This window comes from Tamandua tetradactyla, chromosome 26, assembly GCF_023851605.1.
Source record: "Tamandua tetradactyla isolate mTamTet1 chromosome 26, mTamTet1.pri, whole genome shotgun sequence".
Classification (NCBI taxonomy): Eukaryota; Metazoa; Chordata; class Mammalia; order Pilosa; family Myrmecophagidae; genus Tamandua; species Tamandua tetradactyla.
The window spans coordinates 21,131,862-21,153,831 of NC_135352.1; the positions used below are offsets into that span (position 1 = coordinate 21,131,862).

The 21,970-nt window shown below is 38.6% G+C and overlaps 1 pseudogene; it reads left to right on the plus strand.

The window, feature by feature from the left end:
• Positions 1 to 4,537: 4,537 nt before the first annotated feature.
• LOC143669629 (F-box only protein 34-like) overlaps positions 4,538 to 21,970 on the plus strand; it is a 33,862-nt pseudogene continuing 16,429 nt past the window's right edge.

Genomic DNA, 21,970 nt, shown 5'->3' on the forward strand with positions numbered 1-21,970 from the left:
TGATCAAATTTGGGCTTTAGAAATAGAATTAATAGAATTTAAGCTAAAGTAGTTTTCAATTCTACTTCAAGGAACGCTGTCAAGGAATTCTATACTTCAGAGTTCTACCAAGCATCAAATGGATCTCAGTGTAAAGTTAAGGAGAGAAGAATGATAAAGGAAGCAGAGTGGTTCAGGTTCAAATCCTTCCACCCACATACCTCAGATGGCTCCCCTTTCATATGTTTGTTTTATTGAGTTTGGTTTGGGTCCCCATGAGAGTTACCTTGATTTAAAATGATTTGTCTGCATTAAAACAAAAAGCTTGAAAACCACTGGAATATAGAATGAACTTGGAGGAAACCATACTGTTCTCAGGGGAAATAGAAGCTCACTGCAATAGACCAATTATCAGTTCAATGGGCTCCAATGTAGGCAGTAAAGGTGGGTTTGATCATTGTATTCGCATACTGAAATGCTGTGAGACGAATCAAACTCCTAATGCATACTACTTAGGGTATGCGTCCACCCAAAAAGGCTAGAAATAGCTTTCAGACCGTTCTTTACTCATCAAGTCACAATGAAATCAAAAGATAAGGAGACTAGATGCAAGCGATAACTTTAAATGAGGCACCAAAATAAAAGCAATCTTCTTACGGTGACTTTAAGCAGAAGATCTAATCAAAACTGTGTCAGCTGTTCACTTCTGTTGGGACGAGGTGCTAAATGCCCATTTCTATTGAGTTGTCACAAATTAACTTCTTGCTTTTATCACCAATCAAGAAAATATGAGAGAAAATTGATATTTCATATGTATTTTGAGATTTCCTTGGAAAATGCATTTATTTCACATCAAATGAAGTTACTTTGGTCTGCACAAAGACTTCAAATGTGATTTAAGGAAAAAAGTCATACAATTCAGGATTTTAATTAAAATATATATAATATTCCATTTTGGACTTCATGTGAATCCAGAAACTCCACATACTCAATTTTAAAAAAGCAAAAAAGGTTCAATTATGACCTTTTGAGCATTAGCTATTCTTTGTTCTTCGCCTTACACCATAGTGGTTTCTAAGTGCAGCCATTGACAATTGGGCAATGCAACTGGAAACTCTAGTGCCCTTCCATCCCCAAAGATTTGCTTTTTTTCTTAATAGGTTCCTTAAGAGATATGACACCACAGTGAATTTTCAGGAAGTGTAAACATTCATGGAACTGCCACCCAGATTGAGAAATAAGATATCAGAACCCTACACACCCCATCCCAAGTATTACATATCACCCCACCCTAAAAATTGTCACTCTCCTGAATTCTAAAACTATGGATTATTTTTGCCTGTTTTTTTTGAACTTAGATAATTGAAATCATACAATACATACTCTGTTCTGCCTACCTTCTTTCTCTCAACTTGATGTTTGCGAGATGTATCCAGTTTGTCATTTTTATGCCTGAATGCAATACATTTATGTATATGCCACAATTTATTTATTAATTCTGCAGCTAATGGATATCTGTGTTTCTTCTGTTTTGGGCCATGATGAATATTGTTTCTATGAACATTCTTGTACATGTGTCCTGGTATGCATGTGTTTACATTTCTGTTAGTAAAGGAGCTGTGGGGGAATTGGGTATATATGTATTTGGCTTTAGTAGATAGCTGCCAAACACTCTTCTGAACTAGAAATACCAGTTGACATTCCCAGCAATAGGGTATGAGAGTTCCTGCTAGAAGGAGTTTCCTAAGACTCAATTTGCCATAACAAATTTCCACAAACTGGCTTAAAACAATAGAAATTTATTGTTTCTGAGTTCAGGAGATGAGAAGTCCCACGTCAAAGTGTTGACAGGGCCATGCACTATCTGAAATCTATCAGGGAGAATCCTTCTTTGTCTCTTTTTAGCATCTGATAGTTTGCCACCACTCCTTGGCATTTCTTGGCTAGCTGTAACACATAAATCTCTGCTTCCATTGTCACATGGTGCTGTTCCTGCACATCTGTGTTTCTTCTCTTCTTGTAAGGACACCATATTGACACAGGGCCCACTGTATCTTAATATGACCTCATTTTAGCTTGATTCCATCTGCCAAGACCTTATTTCCAAATAAGGTCACATTTACAGGTACTGGGGGTTAGGATTTTAACTTAATTTGGGGAGTGACACAGTTCAACCCAGGACATTGTTGTTCTATATTCTCACCAACTTTTTTTCAGGTTTTTAAATGTTATCCATTCTGGTAGGTCTGCAGGGGTATCTCATGGTTTTAATTTATATTTACCTGGTCACCAATGTTGGTCAGTACCTTTCATATGTCTATTCACCATCTGGATATTGTTAAGTGCCAGTTCAAGTCCTTTGACCAAATATCTGTTGAACCCAATAAACATGTTCTTCACGATTTGTGTAGTTGGTTGCATATTTCGGACACAGTTCTTTATCAGTCATACATATGTTGCAAATATCTTCTGCAGGACATTTAAATTATTTCCAATTTGGAGTTATTATGAATAAAGCTGCTGGGAATAGTCAAGTACAAGTCTTTGTGTAGACCTGTGCTTTTATTACTCTTGAGTAAATGCCTAAGAGAATTGCTGACTCATATATTAAAGTGTATGTTTAGTACATGAGAAACCTCCAAAGCTTTCCAAAGTGGTTCTACTGTTCTATGTTCCCACAAGCAATGTATGAGAGTTCAATTATTAGACATCCTTATCAAGAGTTGGTGTTGTCCATCAGTCTGTCTATTTTCAGCCATTCTAGTGGGTGTGTTTTACTATTTCAGCATGGTTTTCATTTGTCCTTGCCATCTTTTTTCATGTGCTTTCTGATCATTCATAGATTATCCTTTGTGATGTTTCTGCCGATTTTTATTGAGTTGTTTGTGTTCTTACTATTAAGCTGTTTATTTCTCTAAATTTTTGCAAACAAGTCTTTTAACAGATATGGATTCTGCAAAATTTTTTCTCAGTATGTGATTTGCCTTTTCACTTTCTTGATGGTCAGTTTAGAAAAGCAGCTTTTAATTTTGATGAAATACAATCTATCAATTTTCTATGATTTGTAAATTTTTTAACCCAAGAAATTTTTGCCTATACCAAATTCATGAAGATATGCTTCTGTGTGTTCTTCTGCATATTTTATGGTTTTAGGTTTTACATTTAGGTCTATGATCTACTTCAAGTTAGCTTTTTTGTATGGTGTGAGGTAATGGACAAAATCATCTGTTCTGTATGGATATCCAGTTTTTCCACCACCATCTGTTCTAGTTTGCTAGCTGCCAGAATGCGACACACTAGAGATGGATTGGTTTTTAATAAAAGGGGATTTATTTCATTAGTTCTACAGAGGAAAGGCAGCTAACTTTCAACTGAGGTCCTTTCTTACGTGGGAAGGCACAGGGTGATCTGTGCTGGCCTTCTCTCCAGGCCTCTGGGTTCCAATAACTTTCCCCGGGGTGATTCCTTTCTGCATCTCCAAAGGCCTGGGCTGAGGTGTGAGTGCTGAGATGAGGTATGCTGAGCTGCTTGGGCTGTTCTGTGTTGTGATCTCTCATTTAAGCACCAGCCAATTAAGTCAAACATCATTCATTGCAGCAGGCACGCCTCCTAGCTGACTGCAGATGTAACCAGCAACAGATGAGGTTCACGTACCATTGGCTCATGACCACAGCAACAAGAGTAGGTGCCTTCATCTGGCCAAGTTGACAATTCAATCTAACTACCACACCATCCTTTCTTTTTTAATTTCCTTGGCACCTTTTCCAAAAGCCAATTGACCAAATACTTGTAAGACTATTTTTGGCCTTTCTATTCTGTTCTATTGATCACTAGCACTATTTAAGTCAATGCCACAATGTTATGATTTCCATAGCTTCTTAGTAGTAAGTCTTGAAATCAGGTAGTTTAAGTGCTCCAAATGTGTTCATTTTTTCCAAAATTATTTGAGCATTCGAGGTCCTTGGAATTTCTATATAAATTTTACAGTCATCCTCTCAAATACCACCAAAGACCCTGGTGGAATTTTGATGGGTTTTAGCAATTTGAGTATGGGTGTGTGTTGTGGTTTTCCTTTTATTTATCCTGCTTGGGTTTCACTGGGATTTTTTGGATCTGTACGTTTATAGTTTTCATCAAAATTAGAAAAACTATGGCTATTCCTTCTCCAACAAATTTTTCTTCCTGAATTCCTCTCTTTCTTAAATTCCAATAATGGGTATGTAAAGGTGACTGAGCCTCTGTCTTTTTTATTGCTTTTTAATCTCTTTTCTCTCAGTCCTTCATTGTGGATCTTTCTATTGCTATTTCTTCAAGTCCTCTGATCTTTTCTTCCTCAATATCTAATCTGGTCCTCTGCACCTTGCTGGGTGCTGGGTGGGCCTCAGCCGTGGAAATGTGGAAATCGAGCCAGACATTCTGCGGAATCAGGATGGACTCCAGGTGGGGCAGGAGTGCAGCCAATCCACAGAGGAGATGGAAGCTGAAGGGTAGAAGACAAATGCATCTACCCATAAATACTTCATGGTGAATTTACTGACAATAAGAAAAGCCCTCTGTTATGCTCCTAAAGCCATACCAGAAACTCCAAAAGAAAGAATGACCCTTGGAAATCAGCAAGGAGACGCTGAGAACTCCCATGAGCCACCCTCAGGGTGTAAAAGATGAAAAATGCAGAGCTAGCCACACAAAACCAAGTGCCTTTCCTTCAACCTCTCTTAGTGAAGCCTCATCTCAAAAGCCTTTGGGATCATCTCTCCAAATGTTCTATGCAGTATGCATGGGATGAATTCTGTAGAGAGCAGGTTGAGTGTTAAAACCAAAAAGAATAGGGTGGTGCAATGGTGGCTCAGTGCCGGAGACCCAGGTTCGATTCTCAGTGCCTGCCCGTACAAAAATTAAAAAATAAAATAAATAATGCAACACTTACCACAATCCACCAGGGCAAAGAAGGGGATGGGCCACTTGATATCTGGGTTGTTGTGAAACCAAGAAATACCAAGGAGAAAATTGCATTCTTTGCAGCCCATCAGTGGAGCATTAGGATACATGAAAATAAAAAGCTCTTGGGAATTGATGGGAGAGCTACTAAAAGAAAGAAAAAAAAATCAGATCTTAAAAAAAGCCAACACACAGTTAGAAAGGATGAGGGGAGCCAACAGCAGGTGCTACCAGCCTAGACCTTTTGCATGTGGCATAGAGCATTGCTCTGTGCATTATGTGAGTGACAGTGGGGACACAGCCGATGCAGGGGAGCCTCTATCGGCCATCCAGATGGTGGCCTTCCTCAAGCAAAGAGCCAGTGCTCTGCTAGCAAGTTCTGCAAAAAGCTGCACAGACTCACCTGCTGTTTTGAGGTTTTCTGGGCAATCCAGGGGTGTGGCCCCAGCCTCTGAGCTCTTCTGTGCCCCAGGAGCTTGTGAAGAACTAATGGAAAGGGGAAATCCTGAGGTTGGTGAACCACAGAGCCAGTCCGGGTCCTTGACATGTGTTCTAGTTTGCTAGCTGCCGGAATGCAACATACCAGACATGGATTGGCTTTTAATAAAAGGGGATGTATTTTGTTAGTTCTTCAGAGGAAAGGCAGCTAACTTTCCACTGAGGTTCTTTCTTATGTGGAAGGCACAGGATGGTCTCTGCTGGTCTTCTCTCCAGGCCCCTGGGTTCCAACAACTTTCCCCAGGGTGACTTCTTTCTGCATCTCCAAAGGCCTGGGCTTAGCTGCAAGGGCTGAGATGAGGAATGCCGAGCTGTTAGGCTGTGCTACAGTGTGTTCTCTCATTTAAGCACCAGCCAATTAAGTCAAACGCCACTCATTGCAGCAGACAAGCCTCCTAGCTGACTGCAGATGTAATTAGCAACAGATGAGGTTCACGTACCATTGGCTTATGTCCACAGCAACAGAACTAGGTATGCTCACTTGGCCAAGTTGACAACTGAATCTAACTAACACAACATGGCAGCCAAAGTAGAGTCAGAGTGCCCGAAACAGCAGAGCCAGCACGAGCCCGGGAGCTTTTGACGGAATGTGGGCTGGGTGTTGCTTGAAAATGGCATGCAGGCTGATGAAAGCAAAGCATAAAACTGTGCCTTGGAGGTATCTGACACCCAGATGAATCCTGTGAGGGCTGTATCTGTGAACTATAGCCCCACAGAAGCTGACCATTGTTCTCCTAAAGGGGACTGAGCTTGGGATAGTGCTTCTCGGCTATCCCTCATTACAGGCAGATCTGAATTTCCATGGACAGGGCAGAATTAGAGGCAGGTTAGCAAACTGCCATGAAAAATAAATAGGTATGTTGTAGAATGACAGAGGAACTTGTTGGATTGCCTTTTCCTTTTTACACCTGTCCCCAAGCTACTGAATGGCCTACAAATGCTGTTCATTTTAAAAGCAGAGCGCTTGTGCCGCTTACTAGCCAAAATCCTGATCAAAGAAGAAAAGGATCTTTGTCCGTTAGCATCACTGTGTCCAAGGCTGGGAAAGACCAACCCTCTAGTTTAAACCCCTGTGAAGACCCACTTCCAAGGATGTTGGGTTTTTTGCCACCCGATGAGTGCCAGTTGGAAAATGAAAGTGCAACAAAACAGTCTTCAGAGGACAGACAGTTGACGATGCTGCAGAGAGTGAGAGTGAATCTGAGGGAAAAGAATGTTTCCCTGAGTCACTTGTCCTGCCCCCGTCTTCTGCGGACGGTACATAACCACTTCACACATCCAGTTGGAAGAAGCAGATGTCCCTTGACTGTTTGGAGACAGGGTCTAAAACCCACCTGCTTTTGGAATGTCAGCAGTACATGGCCTTTTTGCCCCACACATTAAGGTGAAAATCTTCAGGTTACTTCCCATCAAGAGTTTAATGTCTCTTAAATGTATCTGCTGCTATTTTAAGTTTTTCATTGAATAGTACCACTTCAGGCCAGCAGATCCTCTCTGGGTTCGAGATCCGAGCTATAGAGAAGATCCTTTGCAAGCAGCTCAAGAAAAAAAAAATATGTGTAAGGGAACATGGCGCCATGCGATGGCACCCCAAGCCCTATTGCCAGGCATTGCCCTATGGCCCGGAGACTGGATATGCTGCCCTCAGTCTCAGAAGGGCTTCCCTGCCTGTAAACTGGGGCATCAAGACAGTCACTAGGTCCCTGCCTGCCACAACTTCCATCGGACAAACTATAAGAAAGCAAAAGGGACTGAAACTGAACAGGAAAACTTAAGTCTACGTGAGAGGCATCCCAACAAATCCCTGATTTTTAAACCTGCAAACATACTACCCATTTATACCGTTCAAATGAGTATTGCTTCTCAGAGTTATCATTCATTCTAGGAAAATCTTTCTCCACCAGCACCACCCTTGCTCAACATTTTTTAAACACTAATTTACAAGCTGTACAAGAAAATTGGTCTTATTTTTTATATAGAGGCACTCTATTTGAATGGCACATTTGATCCAGGGGGGTATCAAGTTTGATCCAGTTTGATTTTCTCGGCCATGGATAACTATGCCTGTTTTCTTAAAAAAAAAAATCGAATCTATTCTCAAAGGATGAAGATTTGTGCCCCATGAGGCCAATGAGAAGTATATACTGCCGACTTCTCAGGCACTCCCTAGAGCGGGGGGCAGAAATGTTTCCAGCACCAGCACCATATTTGAAATAAACAAATAGGGGTCGGTGAAATGAATAGCAGTGCTCTGAAGTGAAAAGTTCACTTGAAAAGAAAACGTCATGCACCTTACCTTAGACCCTATATGCGTGATCTTATGAGGATAATTGTGGTGAAAAATGGAGTTCATGCCCTGTGGTGTTCACAGTGTATATAATTGTCGTGTGTTCATAAGGCTATGGAAACTGCACATTGGATATGAGCACCCTTACCTTTAGATAAGTGCTTTTGGGCTCTCTGTAAATGACACTATTAAACAATCTGGTTGTACATAATGGACAACTGACTAAATAGCATAATCACCACAAGGCAGATAGAATAGCGTTGTGGCTATAATTGTGTGTGTTTATTGTCTTGTCTCAAATTTGTACATCCTATATAAAATATGAATGTTTTCCAAATAAGCTATGAATGCTTCCTGCATGATATATGAATGTTTCTGAGAAGAGACAATAAATATAGTTAAGAGGATACCACATAATGGTTTAACTGGACAACCTTAAAATTAGCATAGAGAAAAATTCTGATATATTTTAGTGATCCACCAAGACTGAGAATGTTGTATATAGTCAGAGCATAATATCCTTGTCAGATTATATCCTTGTCTACTTTAATCTTTCTGTCTAGTTACAAAAATTATTTAACTTCAATAAGAAAATGCATCTTAGAAAAAATATCTAATATGCTGTAAATCCAATCTAGTGAATGTCTCATGTCATATGTATTTTTCATCTCTAGAATTTTTTTTAGACCATCCATTTATTTTTTTCATTATGTTCTTATTTATCTTTAAATTCTTGAGCATATTGAATACATTTATAACAGCGTTTTTAATATAGACATCTGATAATTCCATCAACATCATCATTTTCTGATCTGTTTATATTGACTAATTTTTCTTTGGTTATTGATCACATTCTTCTGCTTAGTGTGTCCAATAATTTTTTTTTTCACATGGGCAGGCACCAGGAACCGAACCTGGGTTTCTGATATGGCAGGCGAGAATTCTGCCGCTGAGCGACCATCGCACCGCCCTGTCCAGTAATTTTTTATTGGATGCCCGACATTATGGGTGTTTTTTGGCTGTGTCTGAATTTTGTCATCTTCCTTTAGAATGTTGGACCTTGCTCCCAGAGGTAATTAGATTGCTTGTTGGTGATCTTGATTCTTTTGAGGCTTGTTTTTAAGCTTTACTAGAGAAGAATAGATCAGCCTTTACAGCTACTTTATCCCTTTTCTGGTGTCTCTACTGAATGCCACAGATAATAAATGAAGACTCTCTACTTTGGCTGATAAGAATTTACATGTGTCATAGCAATCGTAATTGTTTACCTAGTCTCATGGATTATCAACCCATGCATACATGTCTTATTATTCAACAAAACTTAATGCAGCCCCTTACAGATGCTCTCTGCTGCTCTGCCTTGCAACTTCCAACCACCTCACGCTACCCAAGCTTGATCTTTGTACCTTTAATGGAGCTATACCACCTCTGCTTGAGAGCTTCTCCCCAGTTCATTGGACAGAACATGTTTCTGAGCATATTGTTTGGGTGATTGTAGGGCTTACCTTGAATTACTTTATTCTCCCTGTGATCATGGCACTGCCCATTATCTAATTACTGAAAACAGTTGTTTCATATATTTTCCCCAAAATTTTTTATTCTTTATGGTGTGAGAGTAAATCAGGCCATATAACACCATGCAGAAGCAGTAGTTCCCAAATTGATTAATTGTTTTTAATGTTAAGCTAACTTTGCAATCCTGACATAAACCTTGCTTGGTCATTATATGTTATTCTTTTCTACATATTATTGGATTCAATTTCTAATATTTTATTTAGAATTGTTGCATATGTTTTCATATGAGAATTGGCCTAAAATTCTCCTTTCTGTTGGAAAACAAGTCTTGGTGAATATCTTGGGTTCCTGCACTGTTTCAGCCTTCTGAGCAAAGGCTATGTTTGAACAGAAAATAGCCTTGGAAGTTTGAGACAGTGTATTCCTCCAGAAAGATTCACAGATATGCATCCCTGGGTAAGTAGCAAGATAATAAAGATAAAATGTCTTCCTTTCTCTCCTCAGAGGAGATTTGCTTGTATTCTAAGGTAATGAATATAGGGTGGTAGATTGGGAAGATGTGTCCCATAAAACCTCAGAGTCTTCTAATTTTGGAACAAGTAATTTAGCCCCCATCACACTGCCCTGTTGGAACTGAGGCATGGGGAACCAACAATGCAAGATGCTGCCTGGTTGCTGCTGTTGCCATGAGTAAAAATTCCCTATTTTTCTGTCCCAGGTTTTCTATGTTCTTCTATTAGTGTATATATATATATATATATATATAAACTTATAGGTCAAAGTAGGGTCAACTTCTTCACGGTGTTTGACCTAATTATTTTTCTCTACTGTTCAAGTGTTGATATCAAGATTATGTTGGCCCCATAAAATATGTTGGGAAATATTCAATCTTTTTTTTTAATTTTTAGGTGCATGGTCCAGGATTCTCACATGAAAGGTGAGCATTCTACCACTGAACCCCTCGTGCATCCTTCAATCATTTTTATTCTCTGGAAAAGTTTGTTAAAGATTGGGGTTATAGTTCCAGAAATATTGTAAAGAATTGTCTGGGGAAATCATATGGGCCTGGAGGTTTCAGTGTAGAAATTGTTTCATTCCAAATTTAATTTCTTGTAATAAATATGCTTATGTCTCTGTATTTTTCCATTCTGTTCTTCCATTGTTACATTTCACTTATCCTCCATTCAGTTATGTGTAAATTTGTCTTCAGCCCATGGATTGACATTTTATTGACTCTTTCCATGTCAGTTACCATGCAAATTCCAACCCAGCTTAAAATTCCCTCTTAGCAATTTCTGGGAGTTCCATGGGATGTCTCGCATATGTTCATAATAAGTTTTCCCCACTTCCATGTGATACCAGCCATGCATCTTCCTTTACATCGACCCTTTATACTGATATTTACTGTCTAAATCACTGAGACCACATGATAACAATATGCCCAGTGACAAAGGATGGACGTAGTTCTGAACAGGTGCTGAAGCATCCATTCTATTGGTGGCAAAGCCACTGGCCTCAAGGCTATTGAATTTTTCAGGGCTGAGTTGTGCATTCAAAGGCCTTTGGATATTTTAGTGAGCTAGTATATATAATAGTACATAATGAAGCTAGTATATATAGCCACTTCAAGCTAGAAGCTGGGCTCAGTCTCCAAGGCTAGACCAGAGAACAAATCAGGTGACAACATGTTTTATGTCCTGCTAGAAGAGGTAATAACTATTGGTAGGTGTTTGTGTGTCAAAGTATATAAATGTCCCTGATTAAATAATTTACGTGAAGAAGATAACATATGCTGCTTAAGTTCTAAACACAGCCTTCTGTACTATTTAACTTCTAATGTAACCAGCCAAAAGACAATATGAGCTACTTAGAGGATAAGGAGTCACATGTTAAATCTTCTCTATATTTATCAGACAAGTAGCAAAGGATCTTGCAAACAGTAGACCCTTAATAAAAGTTGTTGCATGAACAAATAGACACTGGTGGTGACTGTCAAATCATCTGCTTCAACTTAAATAACGACTAGAGAGTTTGCCTGACAGTCTTCCCATATTATCTAGAGCCCAGGAAGAGAGAGACACTGAACCATAACATTTTCTCAGCTCAGTACAATATGGCATAGCATTCATCCAGCACTGTCATATAGATTGCTAAAATATTGAAAATATCTCCGTACTATTTAGTAAATGGCCATAGTCCTATGCTCTGCGAGAAGCACCAAGCTACTACTCTGGCCCCCTAAATTGACGTTGACCCTAGCAGTGTCCCTCCAGGCATGTTCTCTCAGCCAAAGCACGCCTGGGCTAGGAAGAGGAAGTGCTCTCCTGCCGGTGGGACTGGCCCCCCAGTGAGCTACTGCCCACTGTCATGTCCCCCAAAACCGACCACAAACTGACACACCCCTGGAATCACCCTTCTGCGACCTCTGAGTGAGCTCCAACCCATAAGGTACTTCGTGTCTGAAGGAAGAGTGAGAGTAACCAGGTAGAAGGCAATGGGGGGGCACAAATCAGATGCTGTGAGAGCCACTACCATATCCGGCGCTCTCAAGACAGGAGGAAAGCTGAGGGCAGATGGTGCCCAGGGCAGAGATTTGAGGTGGGCAGGCCCCCTTTTCTACCATCCTTATTGAGAGTCACCTTGAGAAAATGAAATGAGTTTGTTGCAGCTCATCAAATGCTTACCTCTAGTGCACATAGTAGCTTCAATTTTATTCATAAAAATAGCAGCTATTTTCATAGAGCACTTGCTGTGCACCAGATACATTCTAAACATATATTTACTCATTCAAATATTGTGATTATTATCACCAATTGCATTTTGGGGGGGAAGGGTTGCATGGTCCGGCATACACAACGCTACCTCTCCAGTGACCTGAGAATTAGGTTTAACATCATTTAATATAACCTTTCATTACATAATTTTTGTTTCTTAGAGTATAAGAGTTAATTAACATATAAAAGTTATAAATGGAGTTAAAAGAACTAGGAAATAATTTTTAATTCAATTGTTTTATATTCGACAGCAGCTGAGAGAAGCTTCTATACCATTAATAGTATCATTGACATTAAGAAAGCATAAGTCACATGAGTACCAATTTAATGGTGGTAAGTAGGAAGATTTTGATGTGGTTAATCAGAGTAATAGAAAACTTGCCCAAATCTGACTCTCAGACCATACTCCCAGAAAAGGAGTCAAAAGTTCCATGGAAACCAATTCAGCCCAATGCTTAAGGCAAAGGTTTGCAGATGCAACCTGGTCATTTTCTCTTACAGGATGACAGTTTCCTATGACAAATAACAATTCAAACAAAGGCAACATTTAACTAGTGATAGCCACATAAAATTAAAAGATAATGCTGACAGCTTCTAAAAATCGAAACATGATTTGAAACTATTAGAATGATTGGATGACCTGCACTTCAACTTATATCATTCAGTAAGAAGTATTATATTTTAATTTATTTAGAGAAAAGACTAATGCATTTTAAATTTTTGATCTACTCTAGTTGTCATCATACTAATTGTTAACTATTTTGAATGCCACAATAGACGTAAAATAAACATGAAATAAAACAAAGAGCTCAAAAAGTGACTTAACTTTTTTCCTTTTTTTTATTAATTAAAGAAAAAAAAGAAATTAACACAACATTTAGAAATCATTCCATTCTACATATGCAATCGGTAATTCTTAACATCATCACATAGATGCATGATCATCATTTCTTAGTACATTTGCATCGATTTAGGAAAAGAACTAGCAAAACAACAGAAAAAGATATAGAATGTTAATATAGAGAAAAAAATAAAAATAATAATAATAGTAAAAAAAAAAGACAGAAACAAACAAACAAACAGACAAACAAAAAAAGAAGAACCTATAGCTCAGATACAGCTTCATTCAGTGTTTTAACATGATTACTTTACAATTAGGTATTATTGTGCTGTCCATTTTTGAGTTTTTGTATCTAGTCCTGTTGCACAGTCTGTATCCCTTCAGCTCCAATTATCCATTATCTTACCCTGTTTCTAAGTCCTGTTGGTCTCTGTTACCAATGACATATTCCAAGTATATTCTCTAGTATCGGTTCACATCAGTGGGACCAGAGTATTTGTCCTTTAGTTTTTGGCTAGACTCACTCAGCATAATGTTCTCTAGGTCCATCCATGTTATTACATGCTTCATAAGTTTATTCTGTCTTAAAGCTGCATAATATTCCATCCTATGTATATACCAGTTTGTTTAACCACTCGTCTGTTGATGGACATTTTGGCTGTTTCCGTCTCTTTGCAATTGTAAATAATGCTGCTATAAACATTGGTGTGCAAATGTCCATTTGTGTCTTTGCCCTTAAGTCCTTTGAGTAGATACCTAGCAATGGTATTGCTGGGTCGTATGGCAATTCCATATTCAGTTTTTTGAGGAACCGCCAAACTGCCTTCCACAGTGGTTGCACCATTTGACATTCCCACCAACAGTGGATAAGTGTGCCTCTTTCTCCGCATCCCCTCCAGCACTTGTCATTTTCTGTTTTGTTGATAATGGCCATTCTGGTGGGTGTGAGATGATATCTCATTGTGGTTTTGATTTGCATTTCTCTAATGGCCAGGGACATTGAGCATCTCTTCATGTGCCTTTTGGCCATTTGTATTTCCTCTTCTGAGAGGTGTCTGTTCAAGTCTTTTTCCCATTTTGTAATTGGGTTGGCTGTCTTTTTGTTGTTGAGTTGAACAATCTCTTTATAAATTCTTGATACTAGACCTTTATCTGATATGTCGTTTCCAAATATTGTCTCCCATTGTGTAGGCTGTCTTTCTACTTTCTTGATGAAGTTCTTTGATGCACAAAAGTGTTTAATTTTGAGGAGCTCCCATTTATTTCTTTCTTTCTTCAATGCTCTTGCTTTAGGCTTAAGGTCCATAAAACCACCTCCAATTGTAAGTTTCATAAGATATCTCCCTACATTTTCCTCTAACTGTTTTATGGTCTTAGACCTAATGTTTAGATCTGTGATCCATTTTGAGTTAACTTTTGTATAAGGTGTGAGATATGGGTCTTCTTTCATTCTTTTGCATATGGATATCCAGTTCTCTAGGCACCATTTATTGAAGAGACTGTTCTGTCCCAGGTGAGTTGGCTTGACTGCCTTATCAAAGATCAAATGTCCATAGATGAGAGGGTCTATATCTGAGCACTCTATTTGATTCCATTGGTCGATATATCTATCTTTATGCCAATACCATGCTGTTTTGACCACTGTGGCTTCATAATATGCCTTAAAGTCCGGCAGCGTGAGACCTCCAGCTTCGTTTTTTTTCCTCAAGAAACTTTTAGCAATTCGGGGCACCCTGCCCTTCCAGAAAAATTTGCTTATTGGTTTTTCTATTTCTGAAAAATAAGTTGTGGGGATTTTGATTGGTATTGCATTGAATCTGTAAATCAATTTAGGTAGGATTGACATCTTAACTATATTTAGTCTTCCAATCCATGAACACGGTATGCCCTTCCATCTATTTAGGTCTTCTGTGATTTCTTTTAACAGTTTTTTGTAGTTTTCTTTATATAGGTTTTTTGTCTCTTTAGTTAAATTTATTCCTAGGTATTTTATTCTTTTAGTTGCAATTGTAAATGGGATTTGTTTCTTGATTTCCCCCTCAGCTTGTTCATTACTAGTGTATAGAAATGCTACAGATTTTTGAATGTTGATCTTGTAACCTGCTACTTTGCTGTACTCATTTATTAGCTCTAGTAGTTTTGTTGTGGATTTTTCCGGGTTTTCAACATATAGTATCATATCGTCTGCAAACAGTGATAGTTTTAATTCTTCCTTTCCAATTTTGATGCCTTGTATTTCTTTTTCTTGTCTAATTGCTCTGGCTAGAACCTCCAACACAATGTTGAATAATAGTGGTGATAATGGACATCCTTGTCTTGTTCCTGATCTTAGGGGGAAAGTTTTCAATTTTTCCCATTGAGGATGATATTAGCTGTGGGTTTTTCATATATTCCCTCCATCATTTTAAGAAAGTTCCCTTGTATTCCTATCTTTTGAAATGTTTTCAACAGGAAAGGATGTTGAATCTTGTCAAATGCCTTCTCTGCAACAATTGAGATGATCATGTGATTTTTCTGCTTTGATTTGTTGATATGGTGTATTACATTAATTGATTTTCTTATGTTGAACCATCCTTGCATACCTGGGATGAATCCTACTTGGTCATGATGTATAATTCTTTTAATGTGTTGTCGGATTCGATTTGCTAGAATTTTGTTGAGGATTTTTGCACCTGTATTCATTAGAGAGATTGGTCTGTAGTTTTCTTTTTTTGTAATATCTTTGCCTGGTTTGGGTATGAGGGTGATATTGACTTCATAGAATGAATTAGGTAGTTTTCCCTCCACTTCGATTTTTTTGAAGAGTTTGAGGAGAGTTGGTACTAATTCTTTCTGGAATGTTTGATAAAATTCACATGTGAAGCCGTCTGGTCCTGGACTTTTCTTTTTGGGAAGCTTTTGAATGCCTGATTCAATTTCTTTACTTGTGATTGGTTTGTTGAGGTCATCTATTTCTTCTTGAATCAAAGTTGGTTGTTCATGTCTTTCCAGGAACCCGTCCATTTCATCTAAATTGCTGTATTTATTAGTGTAAAGTTGTTCATAGTATCCTGTTATTACCTCCTTTATTTCTGGGAGGTCGGTGGTTATGTCTCCTCTTCCATTTCTGATCTTATTTATTTGCATCCTCTCTCTTCTTCTTTTTGTCAATCTTGCTAAGGGCCCATCAATCTTATTGATTTTCTCATAGAACCAACTTCTGGTCTTATTGATTTTCTCTATTGTTTTCATGTTTTCAATTTCATTTATTTCTGCTCTGATCTTTGTTATTTCTTTCCTTTTGTTTGCTTTGGGGTTAGTTTGCTGTTCTTTCTCCAGTTCTTCCAAGTGGACAGTTAATTCCTGCATTTTTGCCTTTTCTTCTTTTCTGATATAGGCATTTAGGGTAATAAATTTCCCTCTTAGCACTGCCTTTGCTGTGTCCCATAGGTTTTGATATGTTGTGTTTTCATTTTCATTCGCCTCGAGGTATTTACTAATTTGTCTTGCAATTTCTTCTTTGACCCACCCGTTGTTTAAGAGTGTGTTGTTGAGCCTCCACGTATTTGTGAATTTTCTGGCACTCCACCTATTATTGATTTCCAACTTCATTCCTTTATGATCCGAGAAAGTGTTGTGTATGATTTCAATCTTTTTAAATTTGTTAAGACTTGCTTTGTGACCCAGCATATGGTCTATCTTTGAGAATGATCCATGAGCACTTGAGGAAAAGGAGTATCCTGCTGTTGTGGGATGTAATGTCCTATAAATGTCTGTTAAGTCTAGCTCATTTATAGTAATATTCAAATTCTCTATTTCTTTATTGATCCTCTGTCTAGATGTTCTGTCCATTGATGAGAGTGGTGAATTGAAGTCTCCAACTATTATGGTATATGTGTCTATTTCCCTTTTCAGTATTTGCAGTGTATTCCTCACGTATTTTGGGGCATTCTGGTTCGGTGCATAAATATTTATGATTGTTATGTCTTCTTGTTGAATTGTTCCTTTTATTAGTAGATAGTGTCCTTCTTTGTCTCTTTTAACTGTTTTACATTTGAAGTCTGATTTGTTGGATATTAGTATAGCCACTCCTGCTCTTTTCTGGTTGTTATTTGCATGAAATATCTTTTCCCAACCTTTCACTTTCAACCTATGTTTATCTTTGGGTCTAAGATGTGTTTCCTATAGACAGCATATGGAAGGATCCTGTTTTTTAATCCATTCTGCCAGCCTATGTCTTTTGATTGGGGAACTCATTCCATTAACTTTTAGTGTTATTACTATTTGGATAATATTTTCCTCTAACATGTTGCCTTTTGTATTATATATATCATATCTGACTTTCCTTCTTTCCACACTCTTCTCCATACCTCTCTCTTCTGTCTTTTCATATCTGACTCTAGTGCTCCCTTTAGTATTTCTTGCAGAGCTGGTCTCTTGGTCACAAATTCTCTCAGTGACTTTTTATCTGAGAATGTTTTAATTTCTCCCTCATTTTTGAAGGACAATTTTGCTGGATATAGGAGTCTTGGTTGGCAGTTTTTCTCTTTTAGTAATTTAAATCTATCATCCCACTGTCTTCTAGCTTCTATGGTTTCTGCTGAGAAATCTACACATAGTCTTATTGAGTTTCCCTTGTATGTGATGGATTGTTTTTCTCTTGCTGCTTTCAAGATCCTCTCTTTCTCTTTGACCTCTGACATTCTAACTAGTAAGTGTCTTGGAAAACGCCTATTTGGGTCTATTCTCTTTGGGGTCACTACACTTCTTGGATCTGTAACTTTAGGTCTTTCATAAGAGTTGGGAAATTTTCAGTGATAATTTCTTCCATTAGTTTTTCTCCTCCTTTTTCCTTCTCTTCTCCTTCTGGGACACCCACAACACATATATTTGTGCGCTTCATATTGTCATTCACTTCCCTGATCCCCTGTTCAAATTTTTCCATTCATTTCCCGATAGTTTCTGTTTCTTTTTGCAATTCAGATGTTCCATCCTCCAATTCACTAATTCTATCTTCTGTCTCTTTAAATCTATCATTGTAGGTATCCATTCTTTTTTCCATCTTTTCTACTTTATCCTTCACTTCCATAAGTTCTGTGATTTGTTTTTTCAGTTTTTCTATTTCTTCTTTTTGTTCAGCCCATGTCTTCTTCATGTCCTCCCTCAATTTATCAATTTCGTTTTTGAAGAGGTTTTCCATTTCTGTTCATGTATTCAGCATTAGTTGTCTCAGTTCCTGTATCTCATTTGAACTATTGGTTTGTTCCTTTGACTGGGCCATATTTTCAATTTTCTGAGTGTGATCCGTTATCTTCTGCTGGCATCTGGGCATTTAATCAGATTTCCCTGGGTGTAAGACCCCGCAGGTTGGAAGATTTTTCTGTGAAATCTCTGGGCTCTGTTTTTCTTATCCTGCCCAGTAGGTGGCGCTCGTGGCGCTCATCTGTCTGCGGGTCCCACCAGTAAAAGATGCTGTGGCCCCTTTAACTTTGGAAAACTCTCGCTGTCGGGGGGGATCACCAGCCGAAGCAGCTTGGGGGAGTGCCAATCCGAATCTCCCAGCCGGCCCAGGGTTCCGCGCATGGGGAGGGTCGCCGGCCTCCACGGCTTGGGGGAGCGCCTGTCCAAATTTCCCAGCTGGCCCGGGAAGCCAAGCGTGGCAGGGGGGCGCCAGCCGCCGCGGCTTGGGGGAGTGTCTATCCACTGTTCCCTGCCGGACCGGGAAGCCACGTGTTTAGAAGGGACCCCGGTCGCCGTTCTCCGCGGCTTGGGAATCTCCGATCTAATTCTCCCAGCTGATCTGGGGGGCCACGCGTGGGGGGGGGCGCCAGCCGCCGCAGCTTGAGGGGACCGCCTGTCCAATTCTCCCAGCCGGCCCGGGAAGGAGGGAGGGAAGGACTCCGGCCTCCTTCCGCTCCGGCCCGGGGAAGCTCGCTCCCCTCGGCGATCTCACCGGAGTGAGTTCTCCCAGCCTGTCAGCCGTTCCAGAATGGGGTACGCTGTCTTCTTGGTCTCTGTCGTGGCTCTGGGAGCTGTTCTGTGTCGTTTCTACTTCTCTAGTAGCTGTTCTGGAGGAGGAACTAAGTCCCGCCCGTCTTACTAAGCCACCATCTTCTCCAGAAGACAAAAAGTGACTTAACTTTTAATTTATGTTCAGTTGCCATTTAGATAGCAATAATAGTTCACAATAAAATTAACTAAATAATTGAGGTGTCAATATAGTTTGCGTAACCATTTTTCCCCAGGGAGTTTGCCCTTTAGTTTATGTGATGTAACAAACAGTTGTTGAACAGGAAATACAGTATCTTATGAAGGTCAATTAGACATGGTCTAGAAACCCAAGAAAGATTCCAGATAATATATTCTGTAGCATGTTGAAGCTTAGGAAGTCATACATGCTTATAAATAAATTTTTACCGTATCTGAAAATACTTTCTTGAATTTTAAAATGTATCACACATAAATATTAGGGGGAAAAAATTAACAAAGTATATAAGGAAGTTAATGAGAGGTTCCTCTTTAAAATAAAATATAATCTAAGTCCTGGCTTGTTTGAATCAAACTCTTTGTTCCGTATTGAATTATTAGGCCTATTAACAAATGACAGAATATTTGAATTGCATAAATAGATGTAGATTTCATACAGCTTTCATGCCTTAACAGAAACTCATGTTTTAAGTGTTATTTTTCACAAAAGATATGCAGATGGGTTGCAATTTGTGAATTTGCTAATTAATTGTAGGAGACCATTCTCCATATTCAACCATATGTTACCTAGGACTAGAAATCAGATTCAGGCAAATGGTTCACTAGCAATTCAACCATTATAATTCATCCCACTTTAAGACTGGTGAATTATTTTCTATGGCTCTCTAATACGCACATGCAGACACACAAACACAAATGTTAAATTAAGGAAAACTGTTCCACTTCCTCTCAGAAAAAGATCCCTTTGGTTTAATGGTCTTGGGCTAAGATTCAGTGATTTTGAAAGATCACTTCAGCCAGCTGCTGGGTGTTTGGGAGATGGATGAACTCAAGGTAGCAGACAATTCATGAGGACAGAGAACTATTAATAACAATGCATCAAGAAGCTACTCTGGAGGTCATTCTTATGCAAGCTTCAGTTAGATATTGCCAAGTATCATAGGTTGCAAAACCCCAACCAAAACCATTCTTATTAACCCTAAACAACACCTAGGGCTTTATATGGATTCTACAAAGGTTCCATGCACTATGATTACCTTCCAGAAATCTACAACTTACAGATGGGTCCCTGGATCAGATAAGTCCTGAAATGCAGAGGGCCCAGCCTCTCCAGAATATTAATTAGCTCCATCCCTTTATTGCATATTATCTAGAGCCCCCTCCAACATGAAAAAGCCAGAATGGACAGAGCCCAAATACCCCTAAAGAGTAGGAGAAAGATCAAAGGTGATAGTGGAGTTATACAGAGAAGGTAGGGTTTGACAAATAAGTATGATTGCTGAATCATTATATGGATATTTCTTTTAGTCTAAAGTATCTTAGAGCAACTAGAAGTAAAAACCTAAAATTGTGGAATTGTAACCCATACCAAACTCTGACATCTGTTCTACAACTAATTGCTGTGCTGCGCTTTGAAATGTATTGCTTTTTTGTATATATGTCATTTTCTCACACACACAAAAAGTAAAAAAGAAAAAATAACAATATATCATTTGGTTATTGTTTTGTTACATTTTATTTGTAAAACTACTCCAAAACTATTATAATTTGTAGATTTATGTTAAAAAAGTGTTTTTGTGAGTGTGTTTGCTATGAAACTTCAGTGTCTGAGAATGCTAAAGAAGAAATCTTTACAATAAAACATCGAAAACATAGCAGACATTAACTGAACACCTAGTGCGTGTCCAGCGCTGGGCTATAAGCTTTATCTATGTTTCTCCATTTAATCTGCATAATGTCTTTACTTGGTAAATAACATTATGATGCCCATTTTACAGATGCTTTAATCTTGGACTTAGCTAGGTTAGGAAAATTGGGGTAGCTAATACAGAGTTCAACATTTGTTAAAAGACTGGGGTTTTAAGATTGAAATGTCTGGCAGTAAAGCTCTTATTGTGCACTTCCTAATTTTGCATCCAAAAAGAAATTTAAAGTGTTTAAGGTATACAATGACTTTCCACAGATTATTGTATTTAATCCTCACAATAACCTCACAGAAATATTTTGTTTGTTGTTGTTTTTTTTTGGGGGGGGGGGTGCATGGTCCAGGAATCAAACCCGGGTCTCCTCATGGAAAGTAAGCATTCTACCACTGACCCACCCGGGGGACCCAAACTTGCCCATTTTTCACTGTATGATAGAGCCTAATCTTAAACCCAGGGTTCTGGCTGCCTTCATCTTGTCTTACATTAAAAGAGCTAACTATGCAGGCAACGGTGGCCCAATGGCAGAGTTCTCGCCTGCCATGCCGGAGACCCGGGTTCGATTCCCAGAGCCTCCCTATGCCAAAAAAAAAAAGATAGCTTATCAAGCTAAACACTGTTTCCCTAACCAACTAACATAACACATCTCAAAAACAAAGAAGCAAACAAACAAAAACCATAGCCATGGAAGGAAAAGTGTCACGGTAGTAATAACAACACAAATTTGGAAATATCTAGAATAGGAAAAAAATATTTTTAATTTTCTAAAATACTTCTGTCCACATACCATGAGGCACTATAGAGGTAACACTGGGAAAAAATATTATTTTTTGCTCTCTACCGAATAAAACTCATGACTCCTTCGGCAGTGGTGATCATTTTCAAGGTGGAAGATTTTTATACGCATGATGGTGATAGAGAAATTAAACGTAAGAAGAGCATATTAGTTTTCCAAGCTTTGTTTTTTACTAGAACTTCAGACATTCTTACTAGGCCATTGGTTGACAGATTTTACTTGGCCAGTTTTCTAAATTTTTTACAGAAAGGAAATTATAGAATTGGGGGACATTTCATCAGCTTACTTCATGGGTCTAACTGCTGAAATCACCTTTTCAAAGCAATTTGGGGCGTTTTTTTTAGAACGTTCCTCCCTGTGGACTGCTCTGCAAAGAGCAGGTGGTGATTAAATTAATCAGCAGATTCTTAATATATGTTAAATATGCCAAGGCAACATTTATCTTCTGGGTAT